Raw genomic sequence first — 16,924 nt, forward strand, 5'->3', positions numbered from 1 at the left:
TCTGTATCAGTACATTGAAGGTGGTTTAAGCCGCACTTAATGTTGCCGAATATTCCAGCACAAACAAATCAAATTGTATTAGAAATAGAAAGGCAATAATGACAATATTCAGTGTTGTCATTGTAGAAAAAATGATATGAGGATGAAATTTACCATGGAATTTATTGGGTTAACACAACAAAATGAGTGCTTGAGGGTCAGGTTCTCAAATCTGGTACTAAACTCAAATTATATCAAGCAGCTGTGATTCCTGTCCCCTTGTTAGCCCTGAGACGTATTCCTCACTAGAATGGTGTCTCCATAAAATCACATGCAGGCTAAACCAATAACCTCAGGACCGAGGCCACAATGATGATGGGCAGGCCATGTTGTACGCATTCCCAATATCGAACTTCCAAAACAAACACTCTATTTTGAGCTCTGTTCTTTATTCTAGATTAATCTATTCTATTCCAGAGATTAATAGATAGATATAAGAAAGTATTTAAGATTGTTCTTAAGACCACCTTGAAAGAGTGTGAAATTTCTCCCAACCCCAAGAAATCTCTGGCACATGACTTCCCAATTTGGGAGTATTTAGGATGGCCTCTAGACCATCAAGAACCCACAGAAGCCCAACATAGATAGTGGGAAGCAGCATGTCACAAACCCTCTACTCACCTACTCCATCAAGCATGCATAGTCTTTCCCCTGACTGGTTAGCAAGCAACAAAAATGCTTTTCACTGTACCTCAGTACACATGACAATAATAAACCAAACTAAACTAAAACTAAAATCATTTGTGACAGAGTCTTCAGTTCCTTCGATGGCCTCAACAGCTATCTCAGAACTCACAGTACTTGAATAGAACAAGTCATCCTCAATCCTGACGAACCAAGGATGACATGTAAAAATAAAATTATTTCAAAGATTATAGTGATACACTGAGATAAAACAACAGGATCCACTGGGTCTTATATTTTCACAGGATCCACTGGATCTTAAGTTTTCACAGGTTGGATCAATGTTTTATTGATTTTCATGGAAGCATCTCAATAAGTCAAAGGATTAAATATCAAGATTCCACAACATTTGCACTGAAATACTCTGCAGGATTTTTAAAATGCTCACAGAAGTCATTAAGGTTTGACTTTTGGTGCTGACCTTTATTCAAGCACATCTTTGACACTATGCAGTTGACACCAATTATTTAATTCAGCTTCTGAACACAGGCCCTTCGGCCCACATTGTCTGGGCCGAACTTGATGCCAAGATAACTAATCTCATCTGTCTGCAAATGATTCATATCCATATCCCTCCATTTCCTACATATCCAATATAAAAGCCTCAAACAAAATTCTTTGAAAAAGGAATGGCATCAGCTACTTCCCAGTCTTCTCTTGACAATTTATCGGCCATTGCATGCAAACTCGGTCTCACGGTATTGACGGGGAATACAATAGTGAAAGATGCTGAGCGCATTAAAGAACATGTGAAAAGATCTTCACCTTTAATGTCCACAATAATAACAAAACAGCATGTTGGTACTTTTTATGAAATGGAAAAATTGCTTATCTTGTGGATGTAAGACCAGGTACAAAGGTGCATGCCATTAAGCCTATTGACGATACAGGAAAAAGCTCTATCTTTATGAAGACATCAAGGAAAAGCAAGCAAATGCTCCAAAAGGTTATATGGTTAGCAATGGTTGGCTTAACTGTGCTAGTTTCCACAATGTTAATGTGAGTGGTGAGGCTGCATGCTGTGAAGCTAAAGCAGCCGAAATGTTTCCTGAAAGAAATGATCAATAAAGGTGGTTGTACGATGCAACAATGTAGATGAGACTGGGTTGGAAAAGAATGCCTGGCTGCATGTACATTTCAGTGGAAGAGAAAACAATGGCAGGATTCATTGCAGCGAAAGAAAGACTCACGCTTTTACTTGGAGATAATGCAGCGGGTGACTTCAGGCTTAAACCATTGCCTGTTTATCACGGTGAGAACCCAAGTGCATTCAAAGGGATCAGTAAGGGAACTTTACTGCATAGGTTACTATTCCACTATTTCAAGACTGGTCTGTTAACGTTTTATCCCCAAAGCTGAAAAATATTGTTGTGAAAATGATATCTCATTTTGCTTGTTATACACAATGCTGCTGTTCATCCTGTTTATCTGGACGATTTTCATCTGAAAGTAAAAATCATCTTTCTGCCACCAAATACAACATTGCTTATCCAGCCAATGGATCAGGGGGTGAGAGTAAATTTCAAAGCATGCAATTTACGCGCTACTTTTCAGCAGGCATTGGCAACCACCAAGAAGGACACTCTGAGACTTTGGTATGTTGTATAATGTCTACGAAGGAATTATCAACATTACAAAGTCATTGGGAAATGGTAAGCCAGAATTGTTTGCATTCAATGTGGTAAAACAAAATGTCTGCGGTTTGTTCATGGCTTCAACAATTTTGAGAAGGATGAGACCCACGAGGATGTGGCAGATAAAATTGTGAGGCTTATTGTGCAGCTGGATTTGGAAGTTGATGAAGACAACATAGAAGAGCTGGTTGAATCACATGGGAGAGAATTATCTAATGAAGATCTATGGAATTAGAAGGGTCAAGAAGCCGCTCAAGTTGAAGCCTCTGATGAACCTTGAGAGCCATGCTGCTTCATAACAAAGAAAACCCTGGGCTTTCTGCAACATCTACATGGCTATGTCCCGATTCCAGAAAATGGATCCTAATACCTCTTTGGTATTAGTACTTGGTCAGTAAGGGTGTCAAAGAGAAGATAGGAGAATGGGGTTGAGGGAGAAAGATAGATCAGCCATGATTGAATTGTGGAGCAGATTCGATGGGCGGAATGGCCTAATTCTGCTCCTGTGACTTATGAACCTCTTGCTTCTTGACAGTAAAAAAAGGACGGATGGAAGATATGTTAGACTGTTTTTACGAGGAGAAAAACAGGCCACTATATCTCTTGATCGCTACATCGCGGTCATCTCCCTCCTAAACAGATATATCATTTTGGATACTGTTGGGGGAGATGGCTCATCAGGGGAAAGCAGCAGCAGCCAAGTTCATGGCACCGTGGGTGGCTCTGCAGCAAAGGAGGGGAGGAAAAAGAGAGGAAGGGCTATAGTAATAGGGGATTCAATTGTAAGGGGAATAGATAGGCGTTTCTGCGGCCGCAAACGAGACTCCACGATGGTATGTTGCCTCCCTGGTGCAAGGGTCAGGGATGTCTCTGAGCGGCTGCAGAACATTCTGAAGGGGGAGGGTGAGCAGCCAGTTGTTATGGTGCACATTGGCACCAACGATATAGGTAAAAAGCGGGATGAGATCCTACAAGGTGTATTTAGGAAGCTAGGAGATAAACTTAAAAGTAGGGCCTCAAAGGTAATAATCTCTGGATTACTGCCAGTGCCACGGGCTAGTCAGAGTAGAAATAGGAGGATATTTCAGATGAATACGTGGCTTGAAAAATGGTGCAAGGGGGAGGGATTCAAATTTCTAGGAACCAGTTCTGGGGAGATGGGACCAGTACAAACAGGATGATCTGCACCTGAGCTGGAATGGAACCAATGTCCTTGGGGGAGTGTTTACTAGTGCTGTCGGGGAGGATTTAAACTAATGTGGCAGGGGGATGGGAGCATGAGCAGAGAGACGGAGTAAAATGAGGGTCGAAGCAATAGGTAGCTAGGTGAAAAGTAAAAGTGGCAGGCAGACAAATCCAGGGCAAAAATCAAAAAGGGCCACTTTTCAACATAATTGTATAAGGGGTAAGAGTGTTGTAAAAACAAGCCTGAAGTCTTTGTGTCTCAATGCAAGGAGCATTCGTAATAAGGTGGATTAGTTGAATGTGCAGATAGTTATTAATGAATATGATATAGTTGGGATTACGGAGACAAGGCTGGGAGCTCAACATCCAGGGATATTCAATATTCAGGAGGGATAGACAGAAAGGAAAAGGAGGTGGGGTAGCGTTGCTGGATAGAGAGGAGATTAACGCAATAGAAAGGAAGGACATTAGCTTGGAGGATGTGGAATCGATATGGGTAGAACTGCGAAACACTAAGGGGCAGAAAACGCTAGTGGGAGTTGTGTACAGGCCACCTAACAGTAGTAGTGGAGTTGGGGATGGCATCAAACAGGAAATTAGAAATGCGTGCAACAAAGGTAAAACAGTTATAATGGGTGACTTCAATCTACATATAGATTGGGTGAATCAAATTGGCAGAGGTGCTGAGGAAGAGGATTTCTTGGAATGTATGCAGGATAGTTTTCTAAACCAACATGTAGAGGAACCAACGAGAGAGCAGGCTATTCTAGACTGGGTATGTTAGCAGTCTTGATGTGCGTGGCCCCTTGGGCAAGAGTGACCATAATAAGGTTGAGTTCTTCATTAGGATGGAGAGTGACATAGTTAATTCAGAAACAACGGTTCTGAACTTAAAGAAAGGTAACTTTGAGGGCATGAGACGTGAATTGGTCAAGATAGACTGGCAATTGATTCTTAAAGGGTTGACGGTGGATATGCAATGGAAGGCATTTAAAGACCGCATGGATGAACTACAACAATTGTTCATCCCAGTTTGGCAAAAGAATAAATCAGGGAGGGTAGTGCATCCATGGCTAACAAGGGAGATTAGGGATAGTATCAAAACAAAAGATGAAGCATACAAATTAGCAAGAAAAAGCAGCCTACCAGAGGACTGGGAGAAATTCAGAGTCCAGCAGAGGAGGACAAAGGGCTTAATTAGGAAAGGGAAAATAGATTATGAAAGAAAACTGGCAGGGAACATAAAAACTGACTGCAAAAGCTTTTATAGATATGTGAAGAGAAAAAGATTAGTTAAAACAAATGTAGGTCCCTTGCAGTCAGAAACAGGAGAATTTATCATGGGGAACAAGGACATGGCAGACCAATTGAATAACTACTTTGGTTCTGTCTTCACTAAGGAAGACATAAATAATCTGCCGGAAATAGCAGGGGGCCGGGGGTCAAATGAGATGGAGGAACTGAGGGAAATCCAGGTTAGACGGGAAGTGGTGTTAGGTAAATTAAATGGATTAAAGGCCGATAAATCCCCAGGGCCAGATAGGCTGCATCCCAGAGTGCTTAAGGAGGTAGCCCCAGAAATAGTGGATGCATTAGTGATAATTTTTCAAAACTCTTTAGATTCTGGAGTAGTTCCTGAGGATTGGAGGGTAGCTAATGTAACCCCACTTTTCAAAAAGGGAGGGAGAGAGAAAACGGGGAATTACAGACCAGTTAGTCTAACATCGGTAGTGGGGAAAATGCTAGTCAGTTATTAAAGATGGGATAGTAGCACATTTGGAAAGTGGTTAAATCATTGGACAAAGTCAGCATGGATTTATGAAATGTAAATCATGTCTGACGAATCTTATAGAATCTTTCGAGGATGTATCTAGTAAAGTGGATAAGGGAGAACCAGTGGATGTGTTATATCTGGACTTCCAGAAGGCTTTCGACAAGGTCCCACATAAGAGATTAGTATGCAAACCTAAAGCACATGGTATTGTGGGTTCAGTATTGATGTGGATAGAGAACTGGCTGGCAGACAGTAAGCAAAGAGTAGGAATAAACGGGTCCTTTTCAGAATGGCAGGCAGTGACTACTGGGGCACCGCAAGGCTCAGTGCTGGGACCCCAGCTATTTACAATATATATTAATGATTTGGACGAGGGAATTGAATGCAACATCTCCAAGTTTGCGGATGACACGAAGCTGGGGGGCAGTGTTAGCTGTGAGGAGGATGCTAGGAGGCTGCAACGAGACTTGGATAGGTTAGGTGAGTGGGCAAATGCATGGCAGCTGCAGTATAATGTGGATAAATGTGAGGTTATCCACTTTGGTGGCAAGAACAGGAAAGCAGACTATTATCTGAATGGTGGCCGATTAGGAGAAGGGGAGATGCAACGAGACCTGGGTGTCTTGGTACACCAATCATTGAAAGTAGGCATGCAGGTGCAGCAGGCAGTGAAGAAAGCGAATGGTATGTTGGCATTCATAGCGAGGGGATTTGAGTATAGGAGCAGGGAGGTTCTGCAGTTGTACAGGGCATTGGTGAGACCACATCTGGAGTATTGCGTACAGTTTTGGTCTCCTAATCTGAGGAAAGACATTCTTGCCATAGAGGGAGTACAGAGAAGGTTCACCAGATTGATTCCTGGGATGGTAGGACTTTCATATGAAGAAAGACTGGATAGACTCGGCTTGTACTCACTTGAATTTAGAAGATTGAGGAGGGATCTTATAGAAACTTACAAAATTCTTAAGGGGTTGGACAGACTAGATGCAGGAAGATTGTTCCCGTTATTGGGGAAGTCCAGAACAAGGGGTCACAGTTTAAGGATAAGGGGGAAGTCTTTTAGGACCGAGATGAGAACGTTTTTTTTCACACAGAGAGTGGTGAGTCTGTGGAATTCTCTGCCACAGAAGGTAGTTGAGGCCAGTTCATTGGCTATATTTAAGAGGGAGTTAGATGTGGCCCTTGTGGCTAAAGGGATCAGGGGGTATGGAGAGAAGGCAGGTACGGGATACTGAGTTGGATGATCAGCCATGATCATATTGAATGGCGGTGCAGGCTCGAAGGGCCGAATGGCCTACTCCTGCACCTATTTTCTATGTTTCTATGTTTCTAAATATCTAAAATTGTAATAAATAACAGTGTGCTAACTGTAGATAAAGAATTGACCAATTAAATGGAAGGAGTGTTCGGGGCTTGTATGTGTACTGAGCCTCATGGTAGAGGTGGGTAGAAATGGTAGAGGTGGGTACAATTATATTTGAAAGTTATTGAGACAAATATCTGAATAGGAAAGATTTAGGGGGATATGGGCAATCTCAAGTAAATGAGCCTAGTTCAAGTAGGTAAATTGGTTGACATGGATGAGTTGAACTGATGGGCCTTTTTCTGTGCTTTTTAATTCTATGACTATAAAATGCAATCAGAGCCCTAGATTATTGTTTGTCTAGGTTTAAATCTTACAATGGCAACCGGGGATTTTTAATTCAATTAATTAAATAAATCAAACATTTTAAAGCAAAATGTTGATGGTGAAACTGCTGGAACGTTGTTAAAAATTCATCTTGTCCACTAGTACCCTTCATTTTGTACTTGAGACCCAACCCATTTATCTATTTGACTCTCAAATACCACCTCACATCAGGAGTGATTAGGACTCTTCTCTTCACATATCTATAAAAGCTTTTGCAGTCAGTTTTTATGTTCCCTGCCAGTTTTCTTTCATAATCTATTTTCCCTTTCCTAATTAAGCCCTTTGTCCTCCTCTGCTGGACTCTGAATTTCTCCCAGTCCTCTGGTAGGCTGCTTTTTCTTGCTAATTTGTATGCTTCATCTTTTGTTTTGATACTATCCCTAATCTCCCTTGTTAGCCATGGATGCACTACCCTCCCTGATTTATTCTTTTGCCAAACTGGGATGAACAATTGTTGTAGTTCATCCATGCGGTCTTTAAATGCCTTCCATTGCATATCCACCGTCAACCCTTTAAGAATCAATTGCCAGTCTATCTTGACCAATTCACGTCTCATGCCCTCAAAGTTACCTTTCTTTAAGTTCAGAACCGTTGTTTCTGAATTAACTATGTCACTCTCCATCCTAATGAAGAACTCAACCTTATTATGGTCACTCTTGCCCAAGGGGCCACGCACATCAAGACTGCTAACTAACCCTTCCTCATTACTCAATACCCAGTCTAGAATAGCCTGCTCTCTCGTTGGTTCCTTTATATGTTGTTTTAGAAAACTATCCCATATACATTCCAAGAAATCCTCTTCCTCAGCACCTCTGCCAATTTGATTCACCCAATCTATAATTAGATTGAAGTCACCCATTATAACTGTTTTACCTTTGTTGCACGCATTTCTAATTTCCTGTTTGATGCCATCCCCAACTCTACTACTACTGTTAGGTGGCCTGCACACAACTCCCACTAGCGTTTTCTGCCCCTTAGTGTTTCGCAGCTCTACCCATATCGATTCCACATCCTCCAAGCTAATGTCCTTCCTTTCTATTGCGTTAATCTCCTCTCTAACCAGCAACGCTACCCCACCTCCTTTTCCTTTCTGTCTATCCCTCCTGAATATTGGTTCTTCCTGGTTCCAATGTCCTAGAAATTTGAATCCCTCCCCTTTGCACCATTTTTCAAGCCACATATTCATCTGAAATATCCTCCTATTTCTACTCTGACTAGCACGTGGCACTGGTAGTAATCCAGAGATTATTACCTTTGAGGTCCTACTTTTAAGTTTATCTCCTAGCTCCCTAAATTCACCTTGTAGGACCTCATCCCGCTTTTTACCTATATCGTTGGTGCCAATGTGCACAACGACAACTGGCTGTTCACCCTCCCCCTCCAGAATGTTCTGCAGCCGCTCAGAGACATCCCTGACCCTTGCACCAGGGAGGCAACATACCATCCTGGAGTCTCGTTTGCAGCCGCAGAAACGCCTATCTATTCCCCTTACAATTGAATCCCCTATTACTATAGCCCTTCCACTCTTTTTCCTCCCCTCCTTTGCCGCAGAGCCACCCACGGTGCCATGAACTTGGCTGCTGCTGCCTTCCCCTGATGAGCCATCTCCCCCAACAGTATCCAAAATGATATATCTGTTTAGGAGGGAGATGACCGCAGGGGACTCCTGCACTACCTGCCTACTGCTACACTGGCTAGTAACCACCCGTTTCCTTTTTGTCCGCTTATCGTTTACCTGCGGTGTGGCCAACTCACTGTACGTGCTATTCATGACCTTCTCAGCATCGTGGATGCTCCAGTATGTATCCAACCGCAGCTCCAACCGTTCAATGCGGTCTGCCAGGAGCTGCAGCTGGACACTTCCTGCACACGTAGTCATCAGGGACACCGACAATATCCCTGATCTCCCACATGTTGCAGGATGAGCAATCCAAGGGGCCGATCTCAACTGACATGTCTTACCCCCAAATTAAATCAACTCACTCCCACTTTAAAAATCTTAATCCTTTAAACTGTACCATTACTAAAAAGCACTAAACCCTTAACTCACTGAACCCTTAACTCACCGAACCCTTAACTCACCGAACCCTTAGTTATGCAGACTGCTACAGAAGTAAATCCATGACAGCAGATGCAACAGAAATATTTTCTTATCATGGTTTGATCCACATACTCACTACCCTCTGTATGAAAATGTTTTCCTCAGATCCTTTTAGACTTTCGACTTTACTTTAGAGACACAGTGTGGAAACAGGCCCTTTGGCCCACTGAGACTGCACTGACCAGCGATCACCCCATACACCAGCACTATCCTACACATTAGGGACATTCTCAGAAGCAAATTAACCTACAAACTTGCCGTCTTTGGAATGTGGGAGGAAACCAGTGCACCTGGAGAAACCCCACAGTCACAGGAAGAATGCACAAACTCAACACAAACAGTACCCGTAGTCAGGCTCTGGCGCTGGAAGGCAACAACACTACTGCTACAACACTATGCTGCCCTTTAAATCTTTTCCCTTTCAATGCCCTCTAGTGTGAGACTCTACAACCATTTGGAAAAAACCGTGACCATTCACAGAATGTATGTCCCTCATGATTTTTATATAGCTCGAGAAGGTCACTGCTCAGCCTCTTTCATTCCAGGGAAAAGAGCCCAGCTTATCCAGCCTGTCCTGTTAACTCAAACCCTCCCGTCCTGGTGGGGTTTTTCTGCACCCTTTCCAGTTTAATGACGTTTTGAATATAGCTTAGCAACTGGAAATGCAAACAATTACAAAAAAGTGTGGTCTCATCAATGTCTTGTACAGTTGTAATATGATGTCCCAACTCTTGTACTCAATACCATCACTCTTGAAGGCAAGCTGCCAAACCTTTTCTCGCCACTCTGTGTCTACTGGTGACACTACTCAGGAAAAGGTGGCACACTTTTCATCGTACATTCCTGACAATCTTCCAGTGTAGTTTGCAGACAATTATATTTAATAAAACTATTAAAATTCTTTAAAGGATGCAAACTAAATTGATTGGGATCAACAAGTAGATAAGATCAGTATACATACAAGCAAGCCTCAGATGCTCATTCAGTTAAATTGTCAATACCTGAGCAAATAGATATTTAGTTATGCAGACTGCTACAGAAGTAAAAAGCATGACAACAGGAGCAACAAAAAATGTTATAATAGACAATACCAATATTTCTGCCCATTGCGTCAGGTGAATGATCAGTTCCTGACACAGAAAAAAAAAAATCGGAGACAAAGTGCCGGAGTAACTCAGCGGTTCAGGCAAGGCATCTCTTGAGGACAACTGTCCACATTCTCGAAAGACGCAACCTGACCCGCTGAGCTATTCCATCCAGCGCGTTTAGGTACTGCCTCGTTTGAGACTGGTTTTCCAATATTGAAGTGTCAGAGATGCAATATTACCCTTTCTGGAGCTAACTTCCGTCAAGAATATGCAACCAAGCTCCCGCTAATGATCACATTGCAATGGAAACAAACAAACAAATAAGAAACATGCCCGAAACGCGGAAACGCTCAGTAGATCAGGGCACTTCTGTGGGCGGAGGGACAGAGCTAATATTTCAGGGACAGAGCTAACATTCCCCAACACGTTGGTGTTGCTGTTTCTCTCCCCGTAGATGCGGCTTGACCTGCTGAGTATTCCCTGCAATGCACTTTTTTTTGTTGTTGAAGATTTCCAGCACCTGCTGATTAGTTTTTGTGCTTTGATTCTAGGGGAGAGGACTTGCAAACCCGATTGCGCCGAGCCGAGCCGAGCCAAGCCCCCCCTGGCCGGACAAACCGGGTAGAATGGGGGTCTAGTCTCGATCCAAACACGCCGGGGAAAATGAAACATATTTTAAAATATGTCAATCTTGTAGAGAGGCAGGGATTGGATGGAAACCGATTCAGCTTTCGGGTCCGGCTGGTGAGTGGGTTTTGGGGAGCGCCCTTTCGCAGGTCCACGACACTTGCTTGTAGAAAGATGATATGGTCTTACAAAGTGGAAAGTCCCAAGCACATTTGGTACACAGTCATATTTAAAACAGAACTTCCTGCCACATACTTCTCGAGTGGTGGGCTTGAAATGCAATGGGCTTTTGCCTCTGCGGTGAGCAGTGTCACAAACTAGACTTACTTAAAGCAGCCTTATGGTAGGAGCAATGGGGTCTCTTTATGTTAACTTATTCCCCACAGTAAACGGGTTACACCTTACTAGTGCAAACATGCAATGTACTCACTGGCCTGCGAATAATACCCGCAGTGAAAATCCGCCTCGGCTCCAAAGTCAATTGCCCTTCCCAGTGCTCACAACTGACCCCAAGTCCAATAGACGAACGATGTCTTTGAAGTATTTGCGACGTGACACCAGTCTCCACTTCCACTGTAGAAATGTATTGGTCAGGCTTATCTCCGCCTTCCCTCCCCCACTGCGCGATCAGAAACTCTGCTCTGTTACCACTCCCGGGCCAGTTCACATTGATATGTTAGCTTGATTACCTTGCTTGATTACCTTGTTGGAGACATAAGAGATTTAGATGAAACTAGATCAAGTGGGGCCAAACCTCTCCTGCATTGGTGCAGCACCCTCTCCTCCACCCCCCTCCCCCTCCCCTCTCTCCCCCCCCCTCCCTTCTCTTCCCCCCCTCCCCTCTCTCCCCCCCCTCCCCTCTCTCCCCCCCTCCCCTCTCTCCCCCCTCCCCTCTCCTCTCTTCCCCTCCCATCCCCCTACGACCCCTCCCCCTCCACCCCCCCCTCCCTTCCTCACCCCACTCCACCCCCCTCAACCCTTATCCTCTCCCTCCCTAGGAGATAGATTTAAACTTTAAAATGTGAATAACTTAAAAAGTATAACACTGATTTCAATGAAACTTCTTCCATCAGCACAAAAGGGACGACGGTGAGTAAGGTGGGACGAAAATTGTTGCGCTATCGTGAACCGCTTTGGCTGTTGTTCAGGAACAAACAAACAAACAAACAAGAGTTTAGTCTATAAATATTGAACAAGTCCGACCTTATAGTTAAAGTATATTGCTGGCGAACTTTAGCTAATAGATGGTTCATCTTTTGACCGTTGTCTCTTGAAGGTCAACTGCTAAGACGTTTCTTCTTCCTTAAACACTTCTTCATTCGGTTTGGCTTTGCTCCTCGAGAGGTTCCACAAGTCCTTTCATAAACAAGAGCCCTGACCGATTCACTTCTACCCAATTGTGGACACTGGGCTTTGTCTACAGAACCGATGCATTACAATGCTGAGATCAATATTCTGCATTCTGTACCTTCCATTTTGCTCTATCTATTGACCAGATTTATTTATGTTTAATATTTCTTATCTGTTTGGATTGCCTTGCTAAAGTCCATGTTGGCACCATCTACCACTCTGCCCTCGTCAATTTTCTTGGTCACCTCTTCAAAAAAACCTCAATCAAATTCATGAGATGTGATTTCCCATGCATAAAGAGACAACCCACGCAGGTCACGGGGAGAACGTACAAACTCCGTACAGACGGCGCCCGTAGTCAGGATCGAACCTGAGTCTCCAGCGCTGCATTCGCTGTAAGGCAGCAACTCTACCGCTGAGCCACCGTGCCGCCCAGTCTTGCTGCACCTCACCTATGTCTGAAAAGGTAACAATTGTTTTTTACCATCCTAGGAATAACACCCTAAGATAACAACTCTCAATGTCAGCAAGACAAAGGAGATACTGATCGACTTCAGGAAGCGAAGTGGTACACCTACCCCAGTTTGCATTGAAGGAGCTGAAGTGGAGATGGTTAAAAAGTTAATATCACCAACAACTTCTCCTGGACCAGCCATATTGAAGCAATGACCAAGAAAGCACACCAACACCTCTTTTAGGAAGGAGGTGAGGAGGAATTACTTTAGTCAGAGGGTGGTGAATCTATGGAATTCTTTGCCACAGAAGGTTGTGGAGGCCGTCAGTGGATATTTTAAAGGCAGAGATAGATAGATTCTTGATTAGTACAGGTGTCAGAAGTTATGGGGAGAAGGCAGTAGAATGGGGTTAGGAGGGAGAGATAGATCAGCATGATTGAATGGCGGAGTAGACTTGATGGGCTGAATGGCCTAATTCTACTCCTATCACTTATGACATGACCTTAGGACCTCAACTTTCTAGAAGGCTTAGGAATTTTGGCATGTCCCCTACAACTCTCACCAATTTCTACAGATGCACCATAGAAAACATTTTATCAGGATGCATTTTATCGGGAACAGCTCCATCCAAGACCGCAAGAAATTGCAGCGCATTGCGGATGCTGCCCAGACCATCACACAAAAACAAACTTCCCTTCTATTGATTGCATTGATACCTCACTCTGCCTTGGCAAGGCCAGCAGCATAATCAAGGATGAGCCGCACCCTGGCTACTCCCTCTTCTCCCCTCTCCCATCAGGCAAAAGGTATAGAAGTATGAAAATGCACACCTCCAGATTCAGGGACAGTTTCTTCCCAGCTCTTATCAGGCAACTGAATCATCCTACCACAACCAGAGAGCAGTGCTGAATTACTATCGACCACTTTGGTGACCTTCGGACCAACCTTGATTGGACTTTGCTGGCTTTTCCTTGCACTAAATGTTATTCCCTTATCATGTACCTTTCTAGTGTAAATGGCTCGATAGTAATCAGGTGTCTACCAGCACGGCGGAGGAGGAAAGCAAAGATGGAAGCAAAGAGAGGGAAGCGTGCTGGTGCTCTGTGCAGAAGACACCGAAGAAGTAACAAACCCCCTCTGCCCAGCATTCTGTTAGCTAATGTGCAATCCCTGGACAATAAATTAGACGAGTTGAGCGCACGGATCGAACACCATCGAGACATTAAGAACTGCTGTGTTCTGGCATTCAGGGAGACGTGCCAGGAGACCAGCGTACCCGACTGTGCCGTCACTCCGGAGAGGTTTTCCGTCTACCGACAAGACAGAACGAAGGACTCAGGCAAGTCGAGAGGAGGGGGAGTGTGCTTTATGGTTAACTCTTCATGAGCCATGGATGTCTGCGTTTTAACTATACACTGCTCCCCAATTCTGGAGCTGTTGACCATTAAAGCTAGACCTTTCTACCTCCTCAGAGAGTTCAGTTCAGTCCTCCTTACTGCTGCTTACATCCCCCCACAGGCTGATAAATCTCTAGCCCTGAACGAACTGTATGGGATTGTAAATGAGCTGGAGAACTCCCATCCTGAGGCTGCGTTCATTGTTCTGGGAGACTCCAACAGAACCAATATGAAGAAGGATCTCCCAAAATACTTCCATCACATCACTTTTCCCACTAGGGCAGAGCAGACCCTAGACTATTGTTACACCCCATTCAGAGACTGTTATAAGCCCCTCCCTCGCCCTGCTTTTGGTAAGGCAGATCACTCATGCATCTGTAGAAGCATCACGAAACGACCCGAAACGTCACCCATTCCTTCTCTCCCGAGATGCTGCCTGACCTGCTGAGTTACTCCAGCATTTTGTGAATAAATCACTGTTCCATTCTACTGCTAGGAACTGAAACAGGAAAAACCAGTTTCCAGGGTCATATATAAATGGAACAATGAGTGTAAGAAAATAACTGCAGATGCTGGTACAAATCGAAAGTATTTATTCACAGAGTGCTGCAGTAACTCAGCAGGTCAGGCAGCATCTCAGGAGAGAAGGAATGGGTGACGTTTCGGGTCGAGACCCTTCTTGGAACAATGAGGTTGATGAGGCCTTACAGGACTGCTTTGGCGCAACTGACTGGCAGATGTTTGAAGAGCAGCAGAAGGCAATATCAACGAATACACAGACTCTGTCTTAGGCTACATAAGTAAGTGCTTCGATGATGTGGTTTCAAATGCCACCATCTGCACTTACCCAAATCAGAAACCCTAGGCCGGACGGGAAATCCATGCTAAACTTAAAGCACGGACTACTGCCTTCAACTCAGGCGACCTCAACACCTACAAGGTAGCCAGATATGACCTCCGGAAGTCCATCAGGAAAGCCAAGAGAGACTAGAAACAAAGTGGAATCTAACAACTACAGCTCGGACTCCAGATGCATGTAGAGTGGATTACGCTGCGTCACAGACTACAAAGGGAAAAACAGGAGCACTGTTCAGCCTACCACATGGCTCTCAGACGAGCTTAACACCTTTTACGCCCGGTTTGATGCAGACAACACAGCGCCTACCATGAGTCCACAGGTGTGCAGGGGGACTGCCACACTGTCCTTAGAAACGGCAGACGTGAGGCGGTCCTTCAAAAAGGTCAACGACCGCAAAGCTCCAGGGCCGGATGGTATTCCAGGGCGGGCCCTCAGAGCGTGTGCTGATCAACTGGCAAATGTGTTCACCAACATCTTCAACCTCTCTCTGAGTCAGTCTGTGGTTCCCACCTCCTTCAAAGCATCCATCATCGTTCCTGTTCCAAAGAAACCAGTAACCTCCTGTTTAAATGACTACCGTCCTGTCGCACTGACATCAGTCATCATGAAGTGCTTCGAGCGACTAGTCAAAACTTACATCTGCTCCTCTCTCCCTGACACCTTGGACCCTCTTCAGTTTGCATTCAACACTATTATTCCCTCAAAACTCATCCCCAAGCTCCTTGATCTTGGACTGGAGACCTCCATCTGCGGATGGATATTCGATTTCCTGACGGGCAGGCCCCAGGTGGTGAGAATTGGCAGCCATACCTCTTCCTCGGTGATCCTCAACACAGGCACACCACAGGGCTGTGTGCTCAGTCCTGTCCTGTACTCCCTGTTCATGCACGACTGTACTGCTAAGCACAGCTCAAACAGCATCCTAAAGTTTGCTGACGACACGACCATCTTGGGCCTCATCACAGACAACAATGAGACGGCCTACAGAGAGGAGGTAAAGGCACTAAACAGCTGGTGCCAGGAAAATAACCTCTCTCAATGTCAGCAAAACTAAAGAGATGATCGTGGACTACAGGAGACAGCAGGGGAGTGGACACCTCCCCATCCGCATCAGTGATGCTGAGGTTGAAATGGTCAGCAGCTTTAAGTTCCTCGGTGTGCACATCACCGAGGACTTTTCCTGGACACTGCACACGGACACAATAACAAAGAAGACCCACCAGCGGCTCTTTTTCCTGAGAAGACTGAGGATGTTTGGCATGAAAGCCAGCATCCTCACAAACTTCTACAGATGCACCATCGCGAGCCTGCTGACGGGCTGCATTACAGTCTGGTACGGGAACTGTTCGGCCCACAGTCACAAATCACTACAGGGAGTGGTGAAGACGGCACAGCACATCACTGGCAACTATCTCCCAGCCATTCAGGACATTTTCTACCGGCGGTGCCTGCGGAAGGCACGTAGCATCATCAAGGGCCACAGCCACCCAGCACACAGGCTGTTCTCCTTGTTATCGTCAGGCAGACGGTATAGGAGTATGGCTGTGCATACCACCAGACTTAAGAACAGTTTCTACCATCAGGCCATCAGGCTTCTGAACTCATAAACACATTTCAAATCATATATGTTGATTATTTTTAATATTGTCTTTTTAACTATTTTTAATATTGTCTTTTTACCTTACTAATGTCAATTTTATCTTATTTATCCTTGGAATATTACTGCTGAGGTTACCCGTTGTCTTGTCAAATACATTTCATTGTACCACTGACCCTGTGCCAACCTACATATGACAAATTAAAAAAAATTATTATATGGGCGTAAAGTAAATGAAAAGTTTGGGCAGCATGGTGGTGCAGTGGTAGATTTGCTACCTTACAACGCTTGCAGCGCCGGAGACCCGGGTTCGATCCCGACTACGGGTGCTGTCTGTACGGAGTTTACGTTCTCCCCATGACCTGTGCAGGTTTTCCTCGAGATCTTCGGTTTCCTCCCACACTCCAAAGACGTACAGGTTTGTAGGTTAATTGGCTTGGTAAA

The 16,924-nt window shown here is 44.5% G+C and overlaps 1 protein-coding gene across 1 annotated transcript in view; it reads right to left on the minus strand.

Moving 5' to 3' along the window:
* LOC144593695 (amine sulfotransferase-like) overlaps nucleotides 1-11,366 on the minus strand; it is a 79,357-nt gene extending 67,991 nt beyond the window's left edge. The window contains exon 1 of the mRNA XM_078399650.1: nucleotides 11,253-11,366. The gene's annotated coding sequence lies outside the window, so the exon portion shown is untranslated. The remainder of the gene's footprint in view (nucleotides 1-11,252) is intronic.
* Nucleotides 11,367-16,924: the final 5,558 nt, after the last annotated feature.

Source organism: Rhinoraja longicauda, chromosome 5 (genome assembly GCF_053455715.1).
Source record: "Rhinoraja longicauda isolate Sanriku21f chromosome 5, sRhiLon1.1, whole genome shotgun sequence".
Lineage (NCBI taxonomy): Eukaryota > Metazoa > Chordata > Chondrichthyes > Rajiformes > Arhynchobatidae > Rhinoraja > Rhinoraja longicauda.